The following is a 27,392-nucleotide window of genomic DNA, read 5'->3' on the forward strand; positions in this document are numbered from 1 at the left end:
GATGCTGCTTACTTATAAATGATTCAATCACTCTGAAATACAACAAAAACAAATTTCATTCAGACTTAAGTCGGTATTGTTGAAACTCGTTATGGCGCGTACTACTTTAACAACACTTATTAATTATTAAAAATATGACTAAATTAAAACGAGTTTTTTTTTAGCAAAGTAGTTTTTCAGTATAATTCTAACTTTATTTAGATTATTAAACAATATTCAAGACATTTTAAGGTCTAATTATATTAATTGTATTATAATTTACAAGTAATCTTTGAAGGTTTTTTTTTTTAGATTATCGACTTACGAGCCTTAAATATTATAAATGTTAAACTAGCTACTTTATATAATGCTCTATTTTGTTGGAGCTAAGGTTAAGTTTACAAAATACAAAATATTTTGGAAACATGTCATATAGTAAAAAATATTATAAGCCGCATGTAGACGGTTTTTGTTGATTAGCTTTATTTTTTTTAGCTATTTAAAATTCACATTAATTTTTTTAGTATTTTAAGTGCAATATAGAACATTTATTGGGTGACCAATCATTTTGACCGAGATTTGATAAAAGTAACCTTTTTTCGGTGGGAATTTTCATCATGTTTCCAAGTTGCTCGAAATGGTTGCTCAGTGAACCAGCCCCGACCGGTAGAGTATGATTATTTTTTCATCACTACATATTTGGACGGGGCGCCAACCAAGAAATGGGTCTTAAAAAATGCATTAAACTCGTTGGCCGCGCGCGCTCAACTCATAAAATAAAAATACTACCCAGAAATGAAAATATATAGTCGATTTCATTTCTGATTAGGCGTCCATTTTCTACGGAACACTGTTTGCAGCGGCCACGGTCGTTTTCCCAACACAAAAGTTTCAATGAAATATTTCCGATTCTAAGTCGCCGCCGTTTTTACTCGGTCGTGAATTTATCGTGCGTCCTAAGTAAATATTTTAACGCCGGTGAGGGGATGAGAAAAAAAAAATAAAAAAGAACCAAGAAACTTTAGCCGTTTCGACAATTCTCGAACTTTGCCTCTCGTTTGTCATTAAGTTGAACATTACTCGTGTACCGCACACGCCGGTCTTTACCGTGCCAGCCCCCCGAGTTTTGTTTACAGGTCGTTGTAGTTTGTTATTTTTTTTCTTTATGTACCTACATCGGTGTCCCGTAATTCTTAAATCCCGACGTTAGAAAAAAAAATTACAACAAAACCTTAGGAAAAAAAAAACAAAAAAATTCTTTTATACTTAGATACCTTTATACCTATATATGTATATGTTTTTAGTGACGGATCGACAATGCAGACAAAACGAAATTCTGACCGCAAATTAAACGGAAAAACGGAAATGCGGGACGAGGTGAACTTTTCTTTTTTTTTAACCCCCAAAGAGCAAACCTTATCCCAAGTCCGTGGGTTTTATTCGTTAAAATATTATTTATTATAACCACACGAGTACGGAGCAACAGTACCTATACGGCGTCTAAAATGAAAAGTTATTTTTAAAAAAAAAGTGCGCTTTTTTCTTTTTGCGACCTACTTTAAAAGTTCCTGGTAATAATTTCTAACTTTTTCGGTTGTCTTTCTTAGTGCACACACTTTCTCTCTGGGAATCGCCCCCGGACGTTATTGTTATTGAATACTTAACGTTGAAACGCCATATTACTTGTCTGCCATCACGTCCGAAGGTAATTCGATCAGATGGGTAGGCACAGTACATGGATGGCTTCAATAGATGGCGGCGAGGGTGACCGCCCCGCTTGCTTATGTGTTTTTTAACCAATATTTTTTCCCAATTTAAAATAATTGCAAGTTAAATCTAAACCGGAGTGAACGCGACCTAACAATATTTGAAAATATCCAAACAGCCGTTGTACTCGTATAAAAATAGACTAGGTTTTATTAGCTTTGAAACGTACAATTTTTTAACACACCAAAGCGCCCATGTATGTACCAATAATAATAATTATTATTATTATTGTTTACAAAAGTGTTATCTCTTTTTTCTTTATCGCATTGCATCAGCTTATTCACGGATATCGACAGCAGCTGTACTTTTGTACCGAGTTGTTATGGTAGGTATTAAATATTATTTTATTTATACAATTAATATAATGGAAACCACACATTCCAGCGAAGCGTAAACAATTTTTTCTGGAAACTTAAAAAACCTACCAACGCCATCATAGTTTCAAAATAGTCTGATATAGCAGACAACAGCCTATCATCGCTGTTTTTTTTTATGAATACGATTAAATCATATTTGACTTGATAAACAATTTATTAATTATTATCAAATTTTTAAATTATTTTCTTTTGCATACCTCTTTACATAGACTGTTTTTTCTTTTTATCTACCGTGTCCATAATTAGAATATTACAATTTACAGTTTACATAATATTATAATCTGTTCCAATTGATTTTGTAACAGAGTACAGGATAAACGAATAATTCAGTATATACAAAAAGTATATAAGTTAAAGTAATATATACATACCTTTATAAAATAAATTGGCCGACCCTTACGCTGCCATTTGATTTTTATCATCGAAAATTTCTAAGGAGAGAGGGTAGAGATGCAATAACCTAGTAGGTATTAAATAAGCCACGGTTATAGTAAAATTGATATCCCGTTACGCTACCATTTTATTTCTGAAGATAAAAATACTAGACGATATTATGTTCAATAGTTTTTATTGTGCAGAGTTAAGATGTATATATAAAAGGCTTCCCTCGTCATCCTCTTGACTACGTCACTATGTACGCTCTACCAACTTTAACGGCCATTATTGTGCGACGATTAACGCGTGGCTAGTATGCTCGTCGAGAGTTTTAGCAAGTATGAATTGTAATCGAGTTCCGGATAGGTCGTTTAGCATAACGCCGGCATTCCAGTTAACCGGGCCACGACCAGTACCAGTACTATCGTACCGAATAGAATGTATAGGAGGAGAAGCCGGCCGATGTAGGTATCTGCGAGGAACCGAGAGCCGCGCCGGAGTGATTAATACAAACCGGGCAATACGGATTGTAAATTGCAGGCAGAAACCGGAAGGATATTGTTTTCTAAGGGCCGGCGTTTGCATAAGGGGAAGGCCGCGGTTTGTACTTTGCATGTACAGCGGCGGCTGTGTGGTCCACGCCGATAAATCTTTATCCCTGGGAACGCGTGTGCACGCATAGAGCCCACAATCAACAACGGCGTTTATAACCCCACTAAAACAGGAAGGTCAATTATTATTATGCATCTCCGAATGTTCCGTTTCCGAGCCAGTAAATTACACGTGATTTATTTTGGTCGCGTACATAGCTGCTGTAGTATATATATTTTATAAGCCCGTCTGTCGGTCGGGTTCCTATCGCACTAGTTTCAATATTATATACAAATACCCGTTCACCGGCCGCCGAGTTAATTTAACGTCCCGAAAGCGATCCGCGCATATTAAAATGATACCGCCGAAACGGTTAGTTTAGTTTCGCCAGTTGTCAAAACGATCCTAGCATATTGCAATTTACGCAGGTACAGTGTATATTTGTCTTCTTTGATCAGCAAAGCGTTGGGGGGATGAAAGCCGTGGGTTAAGCATCTGTCTTGGCGAAACACTTCATGCATTATATACTAGCTTTGGAAATCCCTAGCGCCTCAAGAAAGTTGTCTGGTGCGCATATTTGTCAAATTAACGGAACGGTTTAAATTCACAGGACAGAAGCCAGAAATTCCAATTTCCTTGTAAACTATTAAGTACTTGGACGGTGCACGGTGTATATAGTGGGCGCAGACAATTTGGCAGAGTTCAAAGGCTGGACTCCTGTCTTAATTTGGAAGAAAACAAATGTTTTCATACCAAAGCTTATATGTTCTCAGTGTCGTCTCCAGCTATATCTATAGTTAGCCAAATATCTGTTATTATTAGGTACACATAATGTAACCGTGTAAGAATAATTATTATTTACAATAATATATCAGTCAGTGACGGTTCGATCCGATAATTTTCAAATGGATATGGCACTTTTAAGAACTAATCGACAGCTAACACCCCAGATAAATTACGTCGCACTGCAAATGTACATTTACAATTTGGCCCATAAAGGACAAAGCAAAGGGCTTAGTATAGACTATAGAGTATAGACGTATAAAAAGGCTCGATCTGTCATGTGTATGTTTTGCAATAAGCACGCTTCGATCTCGGATATATGTTACACATTACTAAAATATGGAAAACGATAATAATTCATAAATTTGTCTTTGTACTAGTATTATTGCACACAACACAAAAAGAGGGACCGAAGGCATTCGCGAATCTTTTGGCAAATTAAACATTTACCTTGTACGTGTTATACATATGTGGACCGATCGAACGGTTGTCTGCAAAAAGGAAAAGGTCAACATATTATCATCTCGTCCCCGGCGTGCACAAAAGGGGTCGTAAACGTGACGGAAGGATATTGTAGGTATGACGGGCTGTGTTATATGTACATGTATAATACAGGCCACAGGGTACATAATACGGATGGTCGTCTTTGGACGTACATTAACCATTCACAAAGACTCACGAGTCGCTCGCAAAAAAAAAAAAAACTACCCTATTAGAAGGGTCTTTGTACACTCACACACATATGACAAATAGGTGGTGTGTGCATCATGGGCTAGACACGGGACGCACACATAAGAAAAATACTGCTCGCGTTGTGGTTTTTTCATGTGTCGCGAGGCAAGACGATTAAATAATGATGATAAACGATTTACTACTATACTCGGGATGTGTAACGCTAAGCCGGGGGATACCATTATTATTCCAATAATTATTGTCAAACCGCAACGCTATATAATACCCATTATAGCTATCCCGGCACAAGGAAAAATACTATGCGGACCGCCGCGCCGCCGGGAGGAATATTGTATTCGAATCGAATCATTATTTATAATATTATTTTATAATAAATTATTGTATGAGCCACGAGACTCTTAAGACGGCGGTTGAAAAATTAGTCGCCGCCCGCGGTAAACAGGTATAAACGGTTTCCGATATACGAAACGGACCGTTTTCTATGTCTATTCTAAAAAAAAAAAGTACAAAATACATAATATTATATACAATATAGAAGACACCACATAAATGTTGTTATTCTTTGATTGTAGTAAGGGTTCTATCGAGTTAAGTATTTTTTTTGTAATTTAAATACACATACACATATACCATGTTAAAGTGCAACGTACACAAGGTAGGCGAACGTTGATGGGTTTTTTTGTTTGACCAACGATTTTTATTTTATCGAAACATTGGTACGCGCTCGAGTCAAAAAGGAAATTGGATTTAAAAAAAAAAAAACAACCACTTATGGCCAAGTCGTATTTTCAAAATTATGGGACACTTGATGTTTTTAAACGGCGGACACGCGCAAGATAATCGCAGGGACTTAAGTGCTTTAAAACCATCGAGTAAGCTATCAGTTTTATAATGAAAAAACATGACATAGTGTCGCCGTACCGTTGAATCAGGAACAAATGGATACGATTAAACGACAAAAAAAAAAGTAATTAAAACAACAGTATATGTGAGGTCTGTGCTCTGTACAATGTATATATACTTAGAAGAGAAAAGTATTAATGGTTGTCACGTGTAGCAGGCAGCTTTAACAGCGCCCGAACAGATACCATGTGGTTATATTTCGCGTTATAAAATATAATTTCGGACATGTTTTTTTCGCCTTGCCGCGTTAAAATAATAATAACAATAATATTTGTAAGTCGTTAAACAATGTTATGAGATGCATGTGCAAACAAGATCTTCTGTGTTGTTATTTGGATCATTACTACGGACGACTTGGATGGACTGTTTTTTGGTAGCTCTCCAAAAATATTTGTCATCGTATTCTCGACGACGTTTCAACGTATTATCTTTTTGTTTTTTTTTCTTAAAAAGTAAAATTAATTGCCCCGGGGGACCCGCAATAATATATTCTTTCATCGCGGTAATCAGATTTAATCAGTTTTATATTTTTACACGCTTACAAAATGTTGACGTTATAATCAAAAAATTGAATTAAAATACATTAATAAATCTGAATAATATGTATATAAAATTGAAATAAGCGGCAAAGGTTTATTTTGCAGATATATATTTATTATAAAACAGGTTAACGCGGATTTGCAATTGAAAATTTAAATACGATCGAGTGCATGGAAAAAATACACAATTGGCCAAACACAATTTTTAGTTGAAGCAACTATACATTTTGTTAGGCCAACTAGAAATTTATTGTGTCCCTATATTAACCATAATTTTAGTTGGATCTACTATTTAGTGTCCCCGTGTACTTAGGTACAGGTCACCGATGAGAAGCTATAAAGTACAGTTAAATTGTAAACGATACATAATAATAATATCATGTACATAAAAACGGGTACAGGATGATATGTTTTATGTTTAAATGAAATAACGATCCGATTGAAATAATACTCAGTTAATTGGTTAAATTTAAAATTGTGTTTTTTTTTACTAATTAGACTATCTCGTATCTATTTGTACCGGTTTTTTTTTACTACCAACAAAAATAATATTCAAAGTAGGTATGAAAACTGCATATTATATGATGTTATGTAATATCTAGACGGCTGAGCACCGACAAAAATGGTATAGTGCTTTTCACGGTTGCTTTGACACGGTACGGTGTAAGCGGTGTAGAGCCTAAGTAAAAAACTTGCCGGTTATGATTAAACTTGTATAATAGTCCGAAAAGTTGTCGAAACATATTCATTAAAGTCTATCGTCTAAGGCGCTGAAAAGCGGCAGCGAACGACCAAATTGATCTTATAATAAAATGTTATTATAATAATGTAAGACGATGCTGGAAACGACTACGGCAACGGACGTTACTACAGTTGAGTTTTTAACTTAAATGGAAAATGTTTTTTGTTTGTCTTACAGCAAAAAAAATTGATACATTAACGCCAAAAACATTATTATTACGTTTAAACACGTCAAATAAAGGTTACGCGGGTAATAATTATAATATAGGAGTAGACGGTTGTGCAATTTTTTTACTTTTTTTCCCCTGTTAATTTGGTGAACTAATTAAGTTTTGACTTTAAAATATCACTCGACGAAAAAAAAAAAATACTAAATGAGCTCTTTAATAAGCAACGATATCAAACGCATTATTTCTTTTTCTTTAATAAACATTTTATTTTTCTTCGCCGCCTTTTGTATTTTTCTTCTACGGTTTGTCGTTAAAATACAAAGATTGTTATCTTTTTAACAAATTGTATTATTTCACCCCCCCCCCAGAAAAAATATCGAGTGTTGTTTTTGCGTTATAAATTATATTAAAACATACCCCCATAATACTTTTCTTTTTGTTTCATAATACTCTTTGTTTTGAATAATAGTAATTTAAACATCAACCCCTAAACGACTTACATACTTCTACCTAAATCATGAGAATGTTTTGTAAAGATGCATTTTTGTAAAATATATATGTAAGTATATTATTTTCACTCCAATTAGGACGTTAGTACCTTTTTTTTTTTTGTATACATACTATACACACTTTTTAAAACAATTGCTTGCTTCCCTACAATTTAAAATATAATATTTTTTTTTGGTTGGTGAACAAACTGAATGTATTTTGAATCCCGAATAGAATTTTTAACAACTGGTTAGGCTGAACATTAAAATTGTTTTTTTTCTTATATCTGTGAAATTATATTACACACTATTATATCTAAACCATTTAATCAACTTTATCGTCCGTAATAACATAGGTCGATAAACGTTTTTTTTTTTGGTATTTTCCAAAACAAACGAATAATATGTTATGATTTCAATACAATATGTAGCTTAATAGGTATACTTAAAACTACCATATTATTATCGTTACACATATAATATTACCCCAACTATTGGAAATGTTACATACAAATTCAGTTTCTTTTAAAACTAAAATACCTCTCGCGAGCGTTAATGAGTTGCTATAAAAATATATATCTAAATATCGATTAGAATAATTATTATATATTTTTCTTGGCCTAAAAAATGGAAAGGCTAGTCAAATCCTTTCATAATTACAATACTACTCGTCAGACACCACATCTTCAAGTCCTCTCGTTTTCTTGCATAACCGAACCCTAATACTTAATAAACTAATCACTTACACTCGAAACGTAATAGGTTTTCTACCACATTTTATAATCGCTTTATTGTTAAACTTAAGTTTGAGACTGAAATATTATTAATCAGTTTTTTTTAAGATATTTTTTTTTTAACTTGACCTCACTAGGCTAAGTTAAAATGATAAAATCCGGTAAATATTTAGTGTGCAAATGTAATTATAATCTGTTCAAATAGAAATTTTCCCAGTTGAATGTGAAATTAATTGTCAATTACACAAATAAAAGTGTGGAACATAATTTTGTAACGAAAACCACTTATTTAGATTTGTGATCAATTCAAAAGTTGTAAAAAATGTACAAAACCAAAATCAGAATTTTATTATACTATTTTGTGTAAATAAAATTCTATATTAGTATTGAATTTAGCAAAGTAAGTAAAACAAAAGCTCTACTTGCATTTTTAAGATTTTTCAAGAACGCACTGAAAATACCTCAAAACTACGGTTTTACTAAGTTGTATTCGATTTAAACAATAACTAGTAGTGTTAGGCTAATTCAAATATCAGATTAGAATTCAGCAAAAATAATCTAAAAAAAATAATGTATTTTGGTACTTATTAAAAACGGTCGAATATTATTGTACCTGTAATTATATACAAAGCCAAGATTGGCTAATTCTGACTCAGTCAATGTTATTCTAATAACTTGTTTGATATTTGCTATTTTTGTTGATTATTTTACATTAGGTAATTTACATTTTAATTACCCATAAATCGCGTCAGAAATCCACTTCCTCGGCTATTTATGTTGCCGTTTACATTTTATTTTCAAATCCTATAAATAGCAATTTTATTTACAGACGAAATTATTCAAATAAGCCCACAACAAAAGCCACAGAAAAATAATATTACAAATTGCAAAATGGCTTCTACATTGTTGTAGGCGTCGCGTCGGTTGAGTTTAATTTTTTTCTTCCTGTTGGCCGACCATATTATGAGGGTGAAAGGTGGCCCATTTTCTCACACTGTTAAACTGTATACGGTTTTTGGCGTTGACGGTAAACAGCAGGAGTCCGAAAAACTAAAAGTAAAAAAATAAGAAAAAAATATATACTTCTTGTACAGTGTACTTGTACTCGGGCTAAAGTGTTTTTCCGCGTAATCGTCGCACTCGATAAAAGCGCACGTTTCCGTAAAAAAATGAAATAATATAATAATAATGCGTTGGCCAACATTGAACTCCAACAGTCACATTACACAAATTAACAGCTCACTGCACAATTAAATCGTAAGACTTTATGTTTAATTAGTTCACGCCCAACACAGACGGTATAATAAAAATATTGTAATGGCATGTAAATACGACTTCCAAATTACTTTTGGTTTTTCGACATTCGCGTGTAAGTCCGTATCGTGATTTCTACTTACATTTCATAATGCAAAAAACAAACATTAATTAAATATCACCCTCCTCCTCGTCCAATTCATGTCCATGGTTTAACATAAGTGCATGTTCCAACTTAAATACATATATGTATATAAGTATATATGTATATTCTGTACAGTTGAACTTATCTTCCCTCGACCTACGATAATTAAAAATAAGAAAAAGTAAAACTGTTATTCGCTTTTAGCGCAGAAATCAAAATGTAATTTGATTGATAGCGAATGATTTTATTTCCATAAAAACATAAACGTGAAAAAAAGACCGTAATGTAAATTGTTTGTGTCGAAATAAATCCGCTTTCCTAAAATAAAAACCTCAAAAATCCTAAAACATTAATAGATTATTCATTCTTTTATGACGTTTAAAAACCATTATGATTACAATATCAGCAACACTATAATATAAATACATATGTTAATTTAAAAATTGAACGTTACCATCGAGTTCTACTGAAAGGTATAGGCTCTGGAAAATACTAAATATTAGGTAAATGTTGGGTAATTTAATAATATTGAAAAATAATTATCGAATAACGTTTTATTCGAATAAGAATTTGCTCAACTCTGCTTGTAAGCCCCGGCCGTTTTTATTTTTAATATATTTTTATTTGCAAAAAAAAAAAATCAAAAACCAAAAATGGGGGTCGGACCGCTGTTCGACGGCTATAACGCACTGGCGATCCGTCGACTCGTTATCCGCCGCCGCCGCCGCAGCGCTCGTCCGGACCGGACGGCCACGGGCCCAACCGGCAGGCGGCTGGCGGCAGCTCTTCAGTTCTGTTTGGTGTGCCGTCGAATGCGTTCCGTCGACGCCTCGTTCAGACACCGTCGTTGTCGTCGTCGAGTGGTTTTTTTAGTGCGCCATCACAGTTCAACCGATTTCGGCACGCGGCCTACAGTGATCGTTTATTTAATTGTAAATCAATTCTGTTATGTTTAACATACGATTCGATTAAGTGCGAAACTCAAGTTGTTTTTTTTTTACTATTATTATTATTCGATTTGAGCGTGTGCGGTGTTCGAAACGGCTGCCGTGGTCCGTTACCGGCTATAACTGATAATAATTAAAAATAAAATAAAAAAATTATTCAAACCGGTTTGCGCCACCGCCGACCGTCGGTTCGGTCCACTTAAGTCCGAGGATTATTAACTCATTTAATTTGTAGTTTTACTTAGCCGGGAAATCGTCGTCAGCTCGAAGCGTGTTTTCCCGGAATAGAACGTCCACGAACGGCCGGAATACTTAACTAGATATTAAGGTGAGTTTTTTTGAAAGGATTTTTTTAGACTTTTATTTTAAATTAATTACCGCCTCATTATTTCCCCTTCTCCGTGATTATAAAGCGCCACACGCGCCCGATTACCACCTGTACGTTTCAAACGAGCCCTGCAAGTCTAAATATAATTTTTTTTTTTAAACGATCCGAGGGTGTGCATCCCAGAGTTTTTTTTTTTGGGGGGGGGGGTTTGTGTGTGTGTGTTTTGGAAATTCCGCCGCTAATTATTATCGCTCCCTTTCTCGTTACTACAACCCCGTGCCAATGTGTGTGTGTGTGTTGATGAGTTTTCGATGACCGTTTAATGTGGTGTTGTCCACACGGCCTGTTACACCCCTTTTACAACGTATATCAGGTCACGCTTTTAGGACCCGCCACGGTTTTCCCCGTTTATCGGCCGAAAATAGTAGTCTCAACAAATGTTTAGATAGAAGAAGCAAAAATACCCTTCGGCGGTTTATTGTTGCGTTTTGTTTTGTTTCAATTCTCGGTAATCGCCGCACGTGTCTCGACCTGTGTTTAGATGTCTGATAAACGGGAAAACCTGGGCTGTCTTGTGTTAAATTAGAATTTAGAAACTAAGTGGCAATATTATTATCATATTTGCTCTTCTCGAGTCGACTTGAAAAAATATTTTTTTCCCATTCGGATCCCAGCATGTTCTGATTTATAAAAAGTACATAGTACTTGGCTGAACACTTCCGCTGATCATTTATTTACCTCGAATCGCCTTGATAGTTTTTTTCCCCTAAAGTACAATTGATTATGTTGGAATATTTTACTCCTATTATTTGACTATAACTTAGTGGCCGTCAAAAAGTAAAATGCTGATTGATTTTCCCTCAAGTCAAATATTGTCAAAATGTCATCTTTGGGAAACAGTCAACAGACGTTATCTGTTATCGCGGTTTCCCGGCAATTAAATACTTCTCTACTTATTATCCACACTTTGCATTCTCCGTTGCTGTAGGTTTTTTAATTTTCTCACCCCCCGAGAGCATCCGTTTTGCTATTTCTATAAACCAAAAAAAAAAGTCTGCTTTGTCCCGGAAATTGTAAGCAGCACATTCGGCTCTCCTGGTTGACCCTTTTTCAAGTTCACATCGTTCGTCGATACCCAATAATTATTGGTTGATACTAGTATTATAAAGAAACTTGTATAGAGAAGAATTAAACGGGGTGAAATTTATATAATATACATTTTATTGGAAATTATAAGGTTCCCCGAACATGAATTACGACGAATGCGGACAGACAGACGCTTAACCCTTTTCAATAATTATTGTTACCGTCGCGTCGCTTGTACAACATAATGTAACCCTTTCATTATCATAGGATATAAATAAAATACAAACAGTTTTTTTTTTCATTATTGTTTATCGTGATTATTTTATTGTCTGTTGGCCGACTAAGAGGTCAATGGAATGCAATATAAAACATCATAAAAATAATAAAAATAAAAAAAATGGATGGTTTTTTTTGTTTTTAATTTTTTTTATTAAAATGAATAAATTTCGCTCGGTGGGCATACGTGAAGTCCGCATAATTTCTTGTGTCGGATATCATTTACCATGTGTGTGTTCCAAAATGTAAACAATAGGTAGACGACAACGGTTGTTTCCCCGCGGACAAGTGCAAATCTGCTGCCAAAAACGGAAAAAGAATTGAGGTGGTTTTTTTTTTTACAATAATAATTTGTATTCGATTTTGTAGACCTATGTAAGCACATATATTATATATTTTACGTTTGTTGCGAGGCGTGGGAATCCTTTGGGCGATGTGTATTATCCTTATTGAGGATTCGAGCGTTTTATTGGAAACAAAATAATATACATTGTGGCGTCTAATTATACAACCCCGGGGGCGGATTACCCGGCAAATTCGGTAGAAGTAGGCGTTGTAGGTGGTAGGTAAATCAAAAGCGCCGTTTATGAAATGTATGTACCTATCTATCTGTGTGTGTATGTAAGTACTGCTCTGGGAATTCAGCGTTGGAAATAATAATGGTGTTGTGCGAAGAAGGGCTTGGTCGTGGCCGCCGTACGACGAGCACACTGCACATTCTCTCTGTAAACGCGAAAATCACTACCACCGTCGGCGACCGGTTTCTTCGACTTACTACAATAATATTATTATAATAATGTGTAACGCAACAGAGCAAAGTCATACCCGTGTCGCCACCTTATAAAACGGCCGCGTAGATGATGTTGTTTTTCTCAAGTAGGAGGACGCATACCCCCTCATGCCCCCAGAGCCTCGGCACGACATCGGTAAGACATTGGGCATCCCTAAAAAAAAAGAAGACGATTCATTTCAAAGTCGTTCCCCGCCATTGATCGTACATCCGTTTTTTAAGACCGACGTCGCCGTCTACTCTGCAGTGTACGTTTGTTGTTTGTCTTGTTTTGTGTGGAAGAATTAAAAAAAAGAATATAGTATAATAATATGATGATAACGAGAGAGTAACAACAAATCCCCGTTGTCATCATTATCCCCGTATGTGTATGTATATATATTATTTTTTAATACGTTTACCTTATGGGGAGGGGGGGTATATACCTCGTATGTACTGTGCTGTATACAATGGTGTACAAATTACATACGACGACGATGAGTATTTATGAAAACTCTGTGTGTGTGTGTCCTTTTTTCGTTTTTGTATTGTTCTACTCGACCCATCGGTGCGGTACGGGAAACGCGCAGAGGACGTGGAGGATCTGTGTTGTCACTGCTGTCGTCTTGCTTCATCGGTCGGTTCTGTTCTGGCAGAGGTGTTGGTGGCCATATTTTATACACATAGTTATAGATATATTTATATAGACAAACGCGTTATAATAATATATTATAACAGACGGAGAGAGCGCACCTGCTCGCCACCCTTGCGACCGATACCGCCTAGATATTAAGCGTGAGCTAGCCGTATCCTGCTGCTGTGTGCTTGTACATCCTATGTGTGTATGTATATATATACATTTAAGTATGTACAATTATTCGGGTTTTCCGATTTCCTCGAGTGCAGTACAATCCTGGGACTACGGTCCACTGGACACGAATAATAATAACAACATGTAGACGGCGGCATTCCATCAAATTTTTTTACCGTCGCCGCGCCGTCCGACTGATAATTCCAAAATTATGTATAAATATAAATACCAAGTTAGCTATGCAATAGGGTCGATCCGGCTATAATATACCCTTACACGTTTTGTTTTGTATGCGTTTCTATCTTTCTACGAAGAACAGTTTTTGATTAAAACAATATACAGCGAGTTATTGCTGTAACTCGACTCTTGCACTTTTACTTGTAAGATTGGACCTGATTTGGTTAAATTAGGGGAACTAGAAATCCCAACTGAGGCTTTTGAACGGTGTAATAAAATTCAATAAAACCTCAAATTCAAAACACGGTTAAGGGGTTCCCCGTAGTAGTAAATATGAGTGCGGTAATTACTCAATTTTTCAACAAATGGACCTAACCTAACCTTTTTTGAAATATCTTCTTAAACGGCTTTCTCAGAATTTTCGAGGAAGAGGGGGGACGGTAAACGCTTACCTTCCGGTCCGAGTGCGTGCGATATAATTTATTAAGTGCGATTTCGTTATACGCTTTAAGCAATTCGGCCGATATTATTTCCGGTCATACACGGTAACCCGGCGTTAGTGTCGCCCCATTAATCGTGTGATTTATAATATATAGTAAGGACCAGCGCGGCGATGAGGTGTATCCTATCGGTGGTTTATACAGTGCGGGAATTCCTCGAATGACCTTAGCTCTCTCTCTCTCTTTCTCAGGGCTGTGGATCCCTTTTATTGAGAGAGCACAGATAGTGTCTTCCTCCGCGGGCGGCGGTACAAAAGCAAGTGAGAAGACGGGTTTCTGCACTGTGTCGAATGTTTCTGTGGGAAAGGCAAACACGGTAGAATTCCATTTACAAACAACGATTGTATATCATAATGTATAATAAAAATCATATTTATTCCCCGCGTGTACCGCGCTTATTATTGTCGTTGCAACAAAATAATAATATAAACTATATGTATACAGATTTGTCGGTGGCGGAAATGCCTATAATAATAATAATAGTGAGAAGAATTATTGTAAACGGCTCTGCGTATAAATCCCTGGACGATTGTTGCCTTTAAAATTTTTTTTTAAAAACCGGACCTGAATGTAATGTGTGCCGGTCGTGATGGAACAATCGTCAATTGCTCAAGACTGCTGGTCGGAGTAATATTAATTTTGTATAAAATTTTCACCCGCACGTATAAGAGTTCTTTGCCCCCCCCCCATGGCTCTTATACTTATACTTTACTGTGTGTACAACAACGCCGTTGCATATTTCGGCGGGGGCGGCCGATGATTTTTCGCACATATACACATACACATACACAATAATATATCGGTCGGTCGAAGATTAATGGTTCCTATTCTTTGTGTAACGTGTATTTCCATTTGGTATTTATTAATGATTCGAGGATGATCCGGTGAAAAGACGGGAAATACGAGCCGCGACGTCATGCCGGGGGTTATCGTCGGCGGTCGTCGAAAGTGTATTATTATAAGCACCGTTTTTATATTTTCTCCTATGATAAAAAAATATATACATATACATGTATAATACGTTTAATAGATATAGATGGATACGCGCACGCATCGCATTATCTATATCGGTCATTATTGGGAATAGCGTTCTATTTTTGTATTCGATTGTATTATAATATAATGCTATACATTGAACCGTTTAAACTCCAAAGTTTAAGAGGGGTCATTATCAATGTTTTTTTGTTGAGCGTTACGTAGACGTTCCAGACTTTAGACCATGTCGCCGATTTAGTTGTAAACCGATTTACTGCTACAACTAGTTAAAAAAAACAAAACTTCGAAAGATGTCCACTTTTGTCAGATCAAATCCGATGTGATTTTCCTTACCCGCACATCTAAAATTATCAAAAATGTTTTTAGGTCAGCGATAATTAACTCTTTTTCTTGTCTCTTAATCTGCCAATCCCGTTTGTATTAACATCTATTAACATTGTTTTATGTGTGTGTGTGTTCATAAACGGACAAACTGTGTAAATACAGTTAGGAATTTCGTTTTGTTGTAGTAATGTAATAATTACTATTATTGTTGTACGGATGAAAAGTAGGACGCGGGTGGCGAGGTGAAGACACTGGCAGGCGGTTTTGGTATAACTTGTGCGGTGTTGGTCAGTCGTACTCAGGCGGGGTCTATATAATATATATAAAACATCATAAATCATACCGTTGATAACGACTCACGGCAGCCGTCGGCCGGTGTATGTGCGAGCCGTGTCTGCGTGTGGGTTCACTTGTGTTTTCCGAATTAAAAGAAAACACACAATCGTCTCTCGGTGTGTACGTTATTCTTTTTTTTTTTTTTTTTGTCAGTCCGTATAAATGAACAGTTCCGTCTAGTTCACCCTCGCCCCCTTCCCGAAATAATTCACCTTTTCATCGTTTAGGTCTGTGTGTGTATATATATATATATATCACTCTCATCTCGATTGTCACTATGATGGCGAGACATAGTAGGAAAAACCGGAAAGTAAGCAACGAATGGAAAAAAAAACGTGCAGCAGAGCACCACCTGAATGTGAATAAATTCCTCTTCATTTCCCTGATGACTTTTTCATAAAAAAAAAAATAATAATAAAAGACTCGTACCCGAATTTTTTTTTCTACGCGCTTAATGACACGGGCGTGAATTTAATATTCCGAAGTGTGCGAACAAATGATGTAATCGCCGGTCGTTTTGAAAAATGTACTTAGGCGAGAGATAACGTCAAAGAAAATAAAAATAAAAATACTCCTCGCGTAGCGCTTTTATTATTGTATTATTCGGTCGGTCTATGTGGTTTGGTCTGACGATTTTGCACATTAACACAAACGTCCACAGTATGTTATTATATTATACTGTCCTAACCAACCCGTGACTGTTTCACCACATAAAAATAATTATCGTCCTTAATAGTTTCGAGGGTTGGCCAAAAACAGCAAACAAATCGTGTGTAATAAATCAATGCTCAAGTTTTTCCATCTCCAAAAAAGAAAAAACAACGCTCGTGATGATAGAAACCCGTAGTGGAATTTTTTTTTCTTCAGTTTTTCTATCCGACTGTGGTCCTATACTCACGTTTTAAACAGATCCGAAAACTTTGTTTAAATTGCATGTGTGTGTGTGTGTATCTCCGGGCGCAATCGTTTTGGGAATTAATTAAAACAAATAAACTAATATTTTAACCGTGTAATCATCACAGAATACACGGTATGAATATATATATATTTTTTAATTACACACGGACAAACATCCGTCGTCGCCCGTTGTGTGTGTGTGTGTTCGTCCCACATGGCGAAATCGTCCGACCAACGTTATTGTCCGATATTAACATATGTATTTTATTTTATTTTACACACACACACACATACACTGTAAAATGATAAATTAAAAAAGACCGACTTCTATTAATTAAATACACCTCTAGGAGTAGTCCTCGGTTATAAATTAAGAAACCAATGGAATTGTTCATAATGTAATGATGTATGTGTGTGTGTGTGTGTGTATACCTTAAATATTTCTCTCGGAAATGTTTTTTTTCATCCACTGGGAAACTTTGTACCTAAATGTCAATGATGCCGACGGGAACGTCGTTTGGGCGTATAGGCCACACCGATGATAATTAATAACAACAAAACAAATAAACGAGACGAACGGTAAACGTTTGTGTTACACACTGGACACGCTTTCTCTAATCGTACCAATAATAATAATAAAGTCCAACGTTCTTAATTACTTATAATATCATCATTATCGTTCTGCAAAATGGGCATGTGTTTTTTTTAGCTTCATCATTGGTCGTACTTGCCGACAAAGCAGCAGTATAATGTATTATAATATAGTATTTGATGATATTTCCTTCCAGTCCTTGTTGTCCATAACGGTTAGTAGTTTTTGCAAGACGTTGAAATATGCATGTACTCACTGGGGCGTTTGCGTTTTCAGATATTCCACTGTAGATTTGACCAAACGATTTTTTTCTTTTTGCATATATAATATATATACGAATTACAAAAAAATTCGCTAATGTCACGACGAGTAGCGCCCGGTGATTTATGCGGACTGTCGTCTTAAGTAATATGTTATTTCTTCGTTTTACCTGTTTTTAGTTTTTACAAATCCACTTTCAGAAACCAAATTAACAATAATAATACAATATAATATGGGTAATGGACTACTATAGGTGATGTGGGTATCGACTGGGTTAGTCTCGTTTTATCATGTAACACTGCTATGTAATAATAATAATAATATAATAATTTATATTATACAATAAAATTGAAATAAGTGTGCCTTGCATACACGGCGAAGGTATAGGCCCGGGGTGACTCGGAGAAACAAAAAAAAATATATATAAAATGTTTGGGTATTTATAAAGACTGTCGATAAATTCACATGGCGGTATATATAATATTTTTTATTATTGGTCCGGCCGTCGAAACATGATGCACACACGGCTATGGTAATAATATTACCTATTCTAATATTATTATGATACTAGTATTATAAATTATAATGGGTAATAATAATATCGACATGAGGCGCGCTCGCTCACGTTGTAATCACTGTCGGTTTTTGATGTATTTACCTGTTTGTACGGCCATGCAAACAGGTGTATGGCTTATTAATCATACTTAAATATCCACCGGGTGTATAATATTAATATGTTATTATTATAATACGACCAAGCGAAAAATACCACGAACCGGATGGGGATTGTCGTTTCGTTTAACCCGGCGAATGTTTTGTACTTAACTAAAAATATTGGGTGGGGGGGGGGGGTTATGTGTATCCGATAAAGGCTAGACTGCGTATGGCTAATACGAGAGGAGGGTACTTTATGCGTACAGATAGGTGTCGGGTGGGTTCGAATCTTTTCCAATATTCAAATAGAGCCCGTTTAGTGTATTATTTTTTTTAGGACACCGTTGTTTTTATTGCCCGAGAAGTTTTTTTAAATTTATTTTTTTGTTCTATTACATTATTTTTGCTGTTCGCAAACACGATGTGTATATTATGCGTACCTACGACAAAAAAAAAATCCATCCCCGAGTGTATACACAAAACGCATAGGGTTTTTTCTCTTCCCTCTAATTACACAATAGGACCGCGGTAAATCATCGGCGACCGCTACAGGGGAAACCGCCGCCCGCCCCTACCGCCGTCATATTAAACCGTGCGGTATAATTGGCAGGCAATCCACTCCACCATGTTCGGCTGGTCGCCTTCTCTTTTCTTTTTCACTGTCAACCGCTCAGCAACAATGGCCGCGCACTTTTCTATACACACTCGGTGCCGGCGGACGTGCGTGTGTGTGTGTGTGTGTGTGCCTAAGTATGTTTTGCACAAAAATAGGGCTAGACGGAGTATGTATCGCATATTATATTGTAATAAGCAGCGTGGTGCGCCGGCGGCAAGGGTAATCCGATATGATGATGACGACGACGACGGGTTTGCCCCTAGACCGTCGCCGAGATATTCAATTTCCACCACCGCCAAGTCGGTGCCGGCACACGGGGAGTAGTAGTAAATGGACAAAAAACGGAAGAAAATAATAATAATAATTCTTAAAAAAATCGGATAAACCCAACGGACGCGCGACCATTTTTGGCTACCAACTTTCCTAAAACGGCTCTGTCGGTCGTCATCGCGCCGCACAGCAGCTGCCGTCGACCACCCCCGTGCCAAACGAACCGCGGCGAAACTGACAATCGGTTAATTTAACGTATTTTCAACGCAAGAGGGGGTGTGGAGGGGTTGAATGAATCGGGGGTTAGGGTAAATCACGCTCTGCGAGGTATAACGCACAAGCGGTGGCGGATGATTCCAAAATCACACAAACCCGCATATTATAGTATGTGCTATTCGTGCACGTGTCGCTGTTTGAAAGTTTCGCTCATAGTGTTATAGTATAAAGATACGAACACTGACATACGTATGATAATAGATTATATGCGATAGTGAAGAATAAACAGAAGGACTAAAACCTGTATGACATAAGAAAAAAAAAGTCCTCATTGTTTGGTATACTCTACATTATGATAGACTAAGTTTTTACCCCTTATCTTGAAATATTATTGTTTTTTTCTCTCAAGATACTGTTATCACTACGATATATTGAAAGGTATTTTTTTTCCTTTCAACTAGACAGACTGACTTTAGTCCTACTGTTTGTCTGCCACTGAAACTACTATAGTCATCCTCTGGTTTCGCCTTTTGAATGTGATCTTGAAACCGAGAAGGTATTTTTTTTGGTTTGAGTTTTTGTTAGCAACTCTGAAATTTTCTAACAACGCGGTTAATTAATGTGCTAACGTACGCTGTGTTGTGTATCTATTTCTGAACGCGCACGATTTAGGAGAGCTATAGCTGTTTCGGGAGAGAAAACTCAAATGCATAACAAATGAGAGGCCGCCTTAAATATTGCGGTTACCGAAAACGATGTGAGTATAGTAAACGCGGAAAAAAAAGCAATCTCTAGACGTGAAAGTTTTTTTTTTTCAATCAAAATTATTACAGGTAAACGTGGATATGAACCGAGATTGTATGTGTAGTCAATTTGTCTATAGTTACTGAAATGGCGCTTTTTGTTTTTGCATACATCATCAGTTTTGATAAGTACCTGTTTGTTTTAAAATGTTTTTTTATTTTATTTTTTTTACTTCGCATCGCTATTGCTTATATTGTATTCGTAGTATTGTTTTTTTTTTTTGTATTATGGGCTCGGTAGCGTTTTGTATGAAATACATTATTAAGTAATAGCTGTTGCGGAGAAGAATAGTTTTTATACATATATCTAAAAAAGAAAATCTCCAACCGCTTAGCGCTGAGCGTCCTTGACGTTTTGACAACCGACAATAAGTACTATAATATGTCATAATTTAGATACGTTTGTATTAGTTTGTCAAAAACAAAAAGCATGCACAACTCTCAGTGGGTGTAGGCGAAGAAGAATGATTATGCGTTTTCGGATGTCGAATGATGTACTTATCCATTTTTTTTTTTTTATGTGCAATCGAGGAAGACACGGCACTCGATTTATGCACTTGCTTGTATGAATGGTAATGAGAAGAAAGTAAAATTGATTTTGTATGAAGTCTACGGTAATAATAGTTCAACGGCGGCGGCGGTTGCACAACTTAAATGGCAAAGTCACGATCTCGTCTCTCGCATACTTCACATGTACACACAATGATGATAATAATAATAATAATAATAATACAAGTACAACGCAAATGCAATATCTCTTTGCCCGGTATAATTCTACACACATTTGCCATTTTTCTCTCATCCGTTTTGGCGTGGCGTTTATAATATTATATGTACCTTATATATATAAAATAAACTGACCATAATTCACGCGGGTTGCCAGGCGTCTGTCGGGTTACCGGAGCCGTGCCGAAGTTAGGGTATTAAAAATAAAAAAAAAGTATAAAGAAATAGCGAGAGAATAAAGAGGGGGGGGGGCGAGGAATATAAAACGAGGAGAACGTCTTTGGGCGAGAAGCGTAAAGGAAATCGGCTCTTTCCGAATCCCGGATTATCCGGCCGCTTCTCCCGTTACCCTCCCCCCCCCACACACGGGAGCAATAAAAACCCCCAAAGTCTCGGTTGCGGGACTGGCCTATAATAATACACACTATATACAGAGTTTACGCAAAAACAAGGTAACGAGGGTCCTCCGCCGTATGTATAGTAGAGTAGAGCGAGTTAACAGCGTTATAAATCGCCTCTTTTCGTCCCTACTCTCCCTACTCACCCGCCCTCGCCCCGGGGTTTAATATCGTTTGCTCCCCCCATCTCCTCTCACTTGCTTCCCGACGGTTATACGAGGGTCTCCCCGGTGTTGTAATTAATTAAACTTATTTACGCGTCCGACGAGTTTAGGTGTTTAATTTTCGAGAGCAAATGACTTTTCCCGGACACGGCCGCCGACTGTGCGCGGACCAGTCGATGATAATAACAATAAAAAAACGGGAAAGAAAATTGGAAATGGCGATGACGGCTTGTAGAAAAAACAAATTTGTCTTTGCCAAAGGCAGGCAGACCTGTGTCGTCTGGGAAAACGATCCCGCGCCGTTAACAGGTTTGTGTTTGTTGTTTGAACACTAATCAATGACGTGGATTTTTTTCCACTCGTGACTTGGCGATAAACAGGTTTTTCCAAAGAACCTCCCGAGTGTGGTAGTGCTTTGACAAGCAAAACCCATTCGGAGCGATTATATCGAGAATCGCTTTAAAGGTACTCGAGGAATACATTAAAAGCTTAACCGCATCGAGCTTACCGCCCAAAAGAAAGCAATCGCAGAACTGTTCGTGCACACATTGGTGGAAATATTGAAAAAAGTTTTTCCAGAAATACTTGAGCTAGTACAAAAAGAAACCCCATCGTCAGTGCGAGTAATTTTTATTTGTACAAACATTGTTTATCGGTCGACAAAATATAATATCCAATCAACGGCTATACACAGTATTCCCTTCCTGTATATTTAATTGATGACCCCGATAATATTAATTCTATATTTGTTTGCTGTCAGTTAGTGTTTTCAATATTTCTCAGTATTTTTTTTTTTAAGGTCAAATATTATGTATATGTTAATAGTTTTACGAATAGCAATCAAAATTAACGAATTTCATTTTCAATACCTTAGCCTTAAATTATATAAATTATGCATCATGCAAAACGCTAAACTTAAACTAGGGTTTTCACATTCCCAGCATGTCACAAACACTCAGAAGTTATATGCATAATATTAAACCGAAAAAGACCGGTTGAAGACATAAATATAATAATAATATATATGTTATGAACACACACAATGTGTAATGGCCGGCAGTATTTTTTTTTCTTTTATCTTGGTCACGTCTAACTCACAGTGTGTGTGTGTGTGTGTGTAACGTGGCTGCAAAGAATAACATTATCGCCGCCGTTCGGTGACTTTGACAAATTACAATAAGAAACGAAGAAAAAAGGAGGAATAAAATCGCTTCCTACGCCGGATTAACTCTTCTGGGTACTTAAAATTATATATGTATATTTGAAGTTTCGTGTTTCTTCTTATGGAAGCAATCGGGAAAGAAGGAGCCCTCGAAAAAAAAAACTCTCACGAGCTTGCGTTTTTTCTTCTTTAATCTGCCTCAAAGTGATACGCCGTCGCCCACCTGATGATTTAATTTTTTTCTTCTACTGAATTCCTTGTCGCCGTAATGAATACACTAGAGTTCTATTGTCTTCTTTGAGATTTTCAAAATGGATTAATGGAAATATTTCGGCCAAGTGGTTTCCAGGAAAATGTTAAAGGCCCTTTTTTCCCGTCCTTTGATGTATAGTTTTGTGCGCACAAAAGAAAAAAAAACTAATCAATTTCAGTGGCCACGAGTGTACCTCTCTCAGAGTTACCGAATCTGTCCTTTTATCAAAAACCTTTTAACATAACAATAAAAAAATCAATTCGTCCGACCTCGCCTTCGCCTTGTGTTTTTTTTTATTGCGTATTTATTCTTATTTTTAAGTCGCAAAAAAATGTTCCGTTTGGATAAAATATTTAGAAAAAATTAACACTAAGGGAAATTTGTCACGGCCTTTGTTTTTTTTTTTACTCTCTATTTAGACGAATTAAAAAGTTTAGCCTTGCTTTTGTTCAAACAAATTCGTTAATTCCTCTCTTTTGGTGCTAGTATTAGTTTTAATCTGCCTCGTTTTATTTTACCACCGTAAAAATAACAATTCGTCGTCTGCAGCAGCTGTTGTTGTTGTGCTACGGTTTAGATTTGAATTTCAAAGTTAACCGAAAAAGGTCGTGTACAGTTTATGAATTCATATTGAAACGTACTTGTTTATACTGAAAAATGTTAAGCTGGGGGCAAGTGCTCTCCATAAACTGTATCCTTTTTCAAAACAATATTATCGAGTAATATAATCGACCAGAGACCGTTGCCCTGTTTTATCCTCTCGATTATGTAAATCCGGTAGCAAGTGGTAAATTAAAAAAAAAAAAATTACAGTCGCTTTTCAAATAAAAACATCATAATATTATAATATATTTTTTTGTGTTCTCACTTCTCGGCCGATACCACCGAGATAACATCAACGGCGACCGTGTGGCGGATACAATGGTCTCTCTCTCTCTCTCTCTCTCTACGACCGACTGATATATGATTAACGGTGTATGTAAATTAATACCACAGATAAACGATCCGTTATAATAAATGCCAACACTCTTAATATACGAATATCGTTATGATATAAATGCTAAATTACACTACAGCTGCATGTTATAGGAGCATCGGGTTCGTTGACTCGAATTTGTCGCCCTGACTCGTGTGCATGTTTTTTTAGGTTTTTTCTAAATTAACACCAATAATAATTTATGCCGACCAACACTGACACAACACTATAGTAATAGGCTATATTATTGCTGTTGTAGCAGAATAATTGTGTTTTTAATAATAGTTATAATACTATTTGATAACGTAGTTAGCAAGCAAATTCTCTACCCAGCCAGAACAGCTACCTACACTCTGATACTTAACACTTATGTTATTATCTGAGACTCAAAGGTCAAATTCTATTACAGGCTAAACGATTTTTTTTTTAATTTTTTTTTTTTTGCGGTCGCCACGCGTTTGTGTTGTTTTTTTCCATCAATTTTTTATAGATGATTCCATTTTGGAACACAGCACCGATTACGACGATCTTCAAAGCGAGTAGTAGTGTTTTTGTTCGGGAGAATATACATTTTGATCACATCACGTACCCATGTGGGCTCTACATACAAGAATTCGTTAGTCGCACAGCTGTAGTAGATTTTAATCATCGCCTCGTGGGTTAGGCCATATTACACACACACACACCTCCTTTGCTCTACGGCACGCAACTCTTGTGAACATCATTCCGTGTGTAAGAGCAGCTAGTAGATTGAATCGATGATTTTTTTTTAAAAAGAATACAAAAATATGAATTGTGTTCCGGATTATTTCCATAATTATAATAATCTCTTCGACGACTATTATTCGTGTAATATCTTCCCCCGTGTCTTTCATGATAATGTAATATAATTTATTCCCAGTGTTGACCACCGGATGAACACTGGATAGTCGCCAAGGCTAGGAGGAAAGATATTTGAACCCAAAACATGTATGTATGGATTCCTTATGTCATCTCACATCGATGATGGCTTCCGATATTGAATAAGTAGTATTAGGCTGCAATTAAGTAGGCTATTGATAAACATATAAACTTAACACATCTGTACACTGTGCCCTGTCGTTTATTATTCTCCGGAACGTCTCTGCCGCATGAATCTATTAGCGCAGACGTTACAACCGTTTCGGGCTAAATGCTAATAATAATAATTATTATTATGTATTTTATTACATCAAAAACTGAATGCTTGTTGCGGCGCCTTTTTATTTATACAACGAGAAACACACGACTGTATGATATATTGTTATAAAGCGATTTTTGTCCAAATTCGGATCGTGTTTCCGCGATAAGAACGACACGTCCGTTGTTGTTTTTTTTGAGATGGGGGGGATTATGTGATGGATCCTAGACACGCCATAGTATTATGTTTAACGGGGCGATTGTCGCGTAACATACACACATATACATTTCCCTCCCTCTGTTGTGAGCCCTTTGACCTCGTGTCACGATTGCTTGTGTGGTAATACTCGTGTATATGGCGTTTGGCCGATAACACGGTGAGATAACGACAGCTGTCCCTCCCCCCCCCCATTGTAGGCAGCCCACTCGGTCGGGGATTAGGGCTGACGTCGGGGATTATAAACAAAAAAATAATAATAATATAGGTCGCAAATCGAAAACGCGCTTTTTTTCCCTAACCGGGTATAAACCGTTTTGGTTTTTAACGACCAAAAGATTTATACCGTGAAATAATTAACATTTTTAACGCGTGAGAACTAATCCCAGGCCTGTTTTTCTGGAATTTAATTGTGTTTACTTTTTATACGAGCCACATAATAATAGTAATAACGTCGTCGAAAGCACGTCGCTAGCTCATCTCAGAAAAAACACAAGACCACTGCCCGCGTTAACGCGCGGCCGGCATTCCGGTTTTTTTTTATGATAAGCAGGCAAATAAATTCGAACTTCTGTCTCTAATTAACCGCTCTCGGGCCGACCGAATGGGTTTTGTCCTTGTGACATTATTATTCTCGTTAATAAGGACCCCAATTTCAACCGTGGTGACAATAATAAAACGTATAATATACCCCCGTCGTCGTCGTCGTCGTTTTTTTTGTATTATTATTCATCTGAAAAGACTGCCTGCCGTCGTCGCCGCACACCTGTCCCCTCGAGCTAAAATCCCAAATATTCTCCAAGTAATATACCGGTCGTTGACGTATACTTAATACTTGCACACGAAATGCAAGAGTCCATTGTCCGGGCGGATAACCGGTGACAAATTATGTCGTTTTTCTGTTATGTGCCGTGGCGATTTGTGTTTGTCCGGTGCATATGGATCACGAGGGTGTGTGTGTGTGTATGTGCATGTGTGACTATAAACAATGTCCGGGCCACTGTTGCTGGTCGTGGTGTCAATGGACCAACCGTTATTTTATTATTATAGCCGTCGTCGTTGTCGTCGGTATAAATGAAGAAAGATAAAAAAATAAAAAATTGCGCGCACACGATGTGAGTGTATGTTTTCCCAGTGTATATACTCGGCACTCGGCCGCCGAGATTGTGATCGCTTTATCGGAGACCATTAATCGATTGAGGGGCAACCGTTTCTGCTGTCGCGCCGGTGGTCTCCGGCCAGCTCCGGCTGCTGTTGGGGCTGTTGCCGGCCGCGGTCGATCACGATCGATGTGCGTATCACACGAGAGCGGAACTCGGCACCAGTGTGCATATACACATAGGTATAGGTGTAAAATATAATCAGGCCTAGGAGTTATATAGAGGTAACCGTGGGATGGGGTGGAGCCATAGAGTAATAATACAAAGAGATGAACTAACATTTATACTACTCACAGATAATATGGAAGTCGACATGTGCCATTTTTGTGGGATTTGTGTATAAAATAATTATATATATATATATATATATATATATATATATATATCTGTGATTCAGTGTTATCACTTGACAATCTAGTTTATATATGCATGTACTAGCTTGTATGCGACAGTGAGGTAAACGGGAGGACTAAAACCAGAGTAAGTCCTCATTACTAAATATGATAAAATAAGTTTTCACCCCTTGTCTTAAAATATTATCGTTGAACTTGGTGAAATTCCACGACTAGGATAATAGCTGTGATGTTGTTCTGACCTCCGAGCAAATATTATTACAACCGAAGAATTTTGCGAGCTTTAGCATATATACAGTTATATACAATAGCCGCTTCCCCCGTCGTCCACCCTCGCTATGTGTTGTTTCCATATTTACATTGCGCCCGAGACGGTCTCTCGTCTCGTTGGTTCGCCTGGGTATTTAATATTGCGGCAGACGGACTA

At 36.7% G+C, this 27,392-nt stretch overlaps 2 protein-coding genes across 13 annotated transcripts in view; both read left to right on the forward strand.

The window, feature by feature from the left end:
* LOC126834734 (serine/threonine-protein kinase mTOR) overlaps positions 1-27,392 on the forward strand; it is a 192,341-nt gene that overhangs the window by 55,423 nt on the left and 109,526 nt on the right. The gene's annotated exons all lie outside the window — the stretch shown is intronic.
* Positions 10,337-27,392, forward strand: part of LOC126834735 (ephrin type-B receptor 1-B) — a 102,969-nt gene continuing 85,913 nt past the window's right edge. For all 11 annotated transcript variants that reach the window (XM_050566879.1, XM_050566874.1, XM_050566873.1 and 8 more), the window contains exon 1: positions 10,337-10,814. The gene's annotated coding sequence lies outside the window, so the exon portion shown is untranslated. The remainder of the gene's footprint in view (positions 10,815-27,392) is intronic.

Source organism: Adelges cooleyi, unplaced genomic scaffold, assembly GCF_023614345.1.
Source record: "Adelges cooleyi isolate 19-005CV unplaced genomic scaffold, UGA_ACOO_1.1 ACOO_flye_CR_arks_rails_tigmint_CR_PRNA_21, whole genome shotgun sequence".
Lineage (NCBI taxonomy): Eukaryota > Metazoa > Arthropoda > Insecta > Hemiptera > Adelgidae > Adelges > Adelges cooleyi.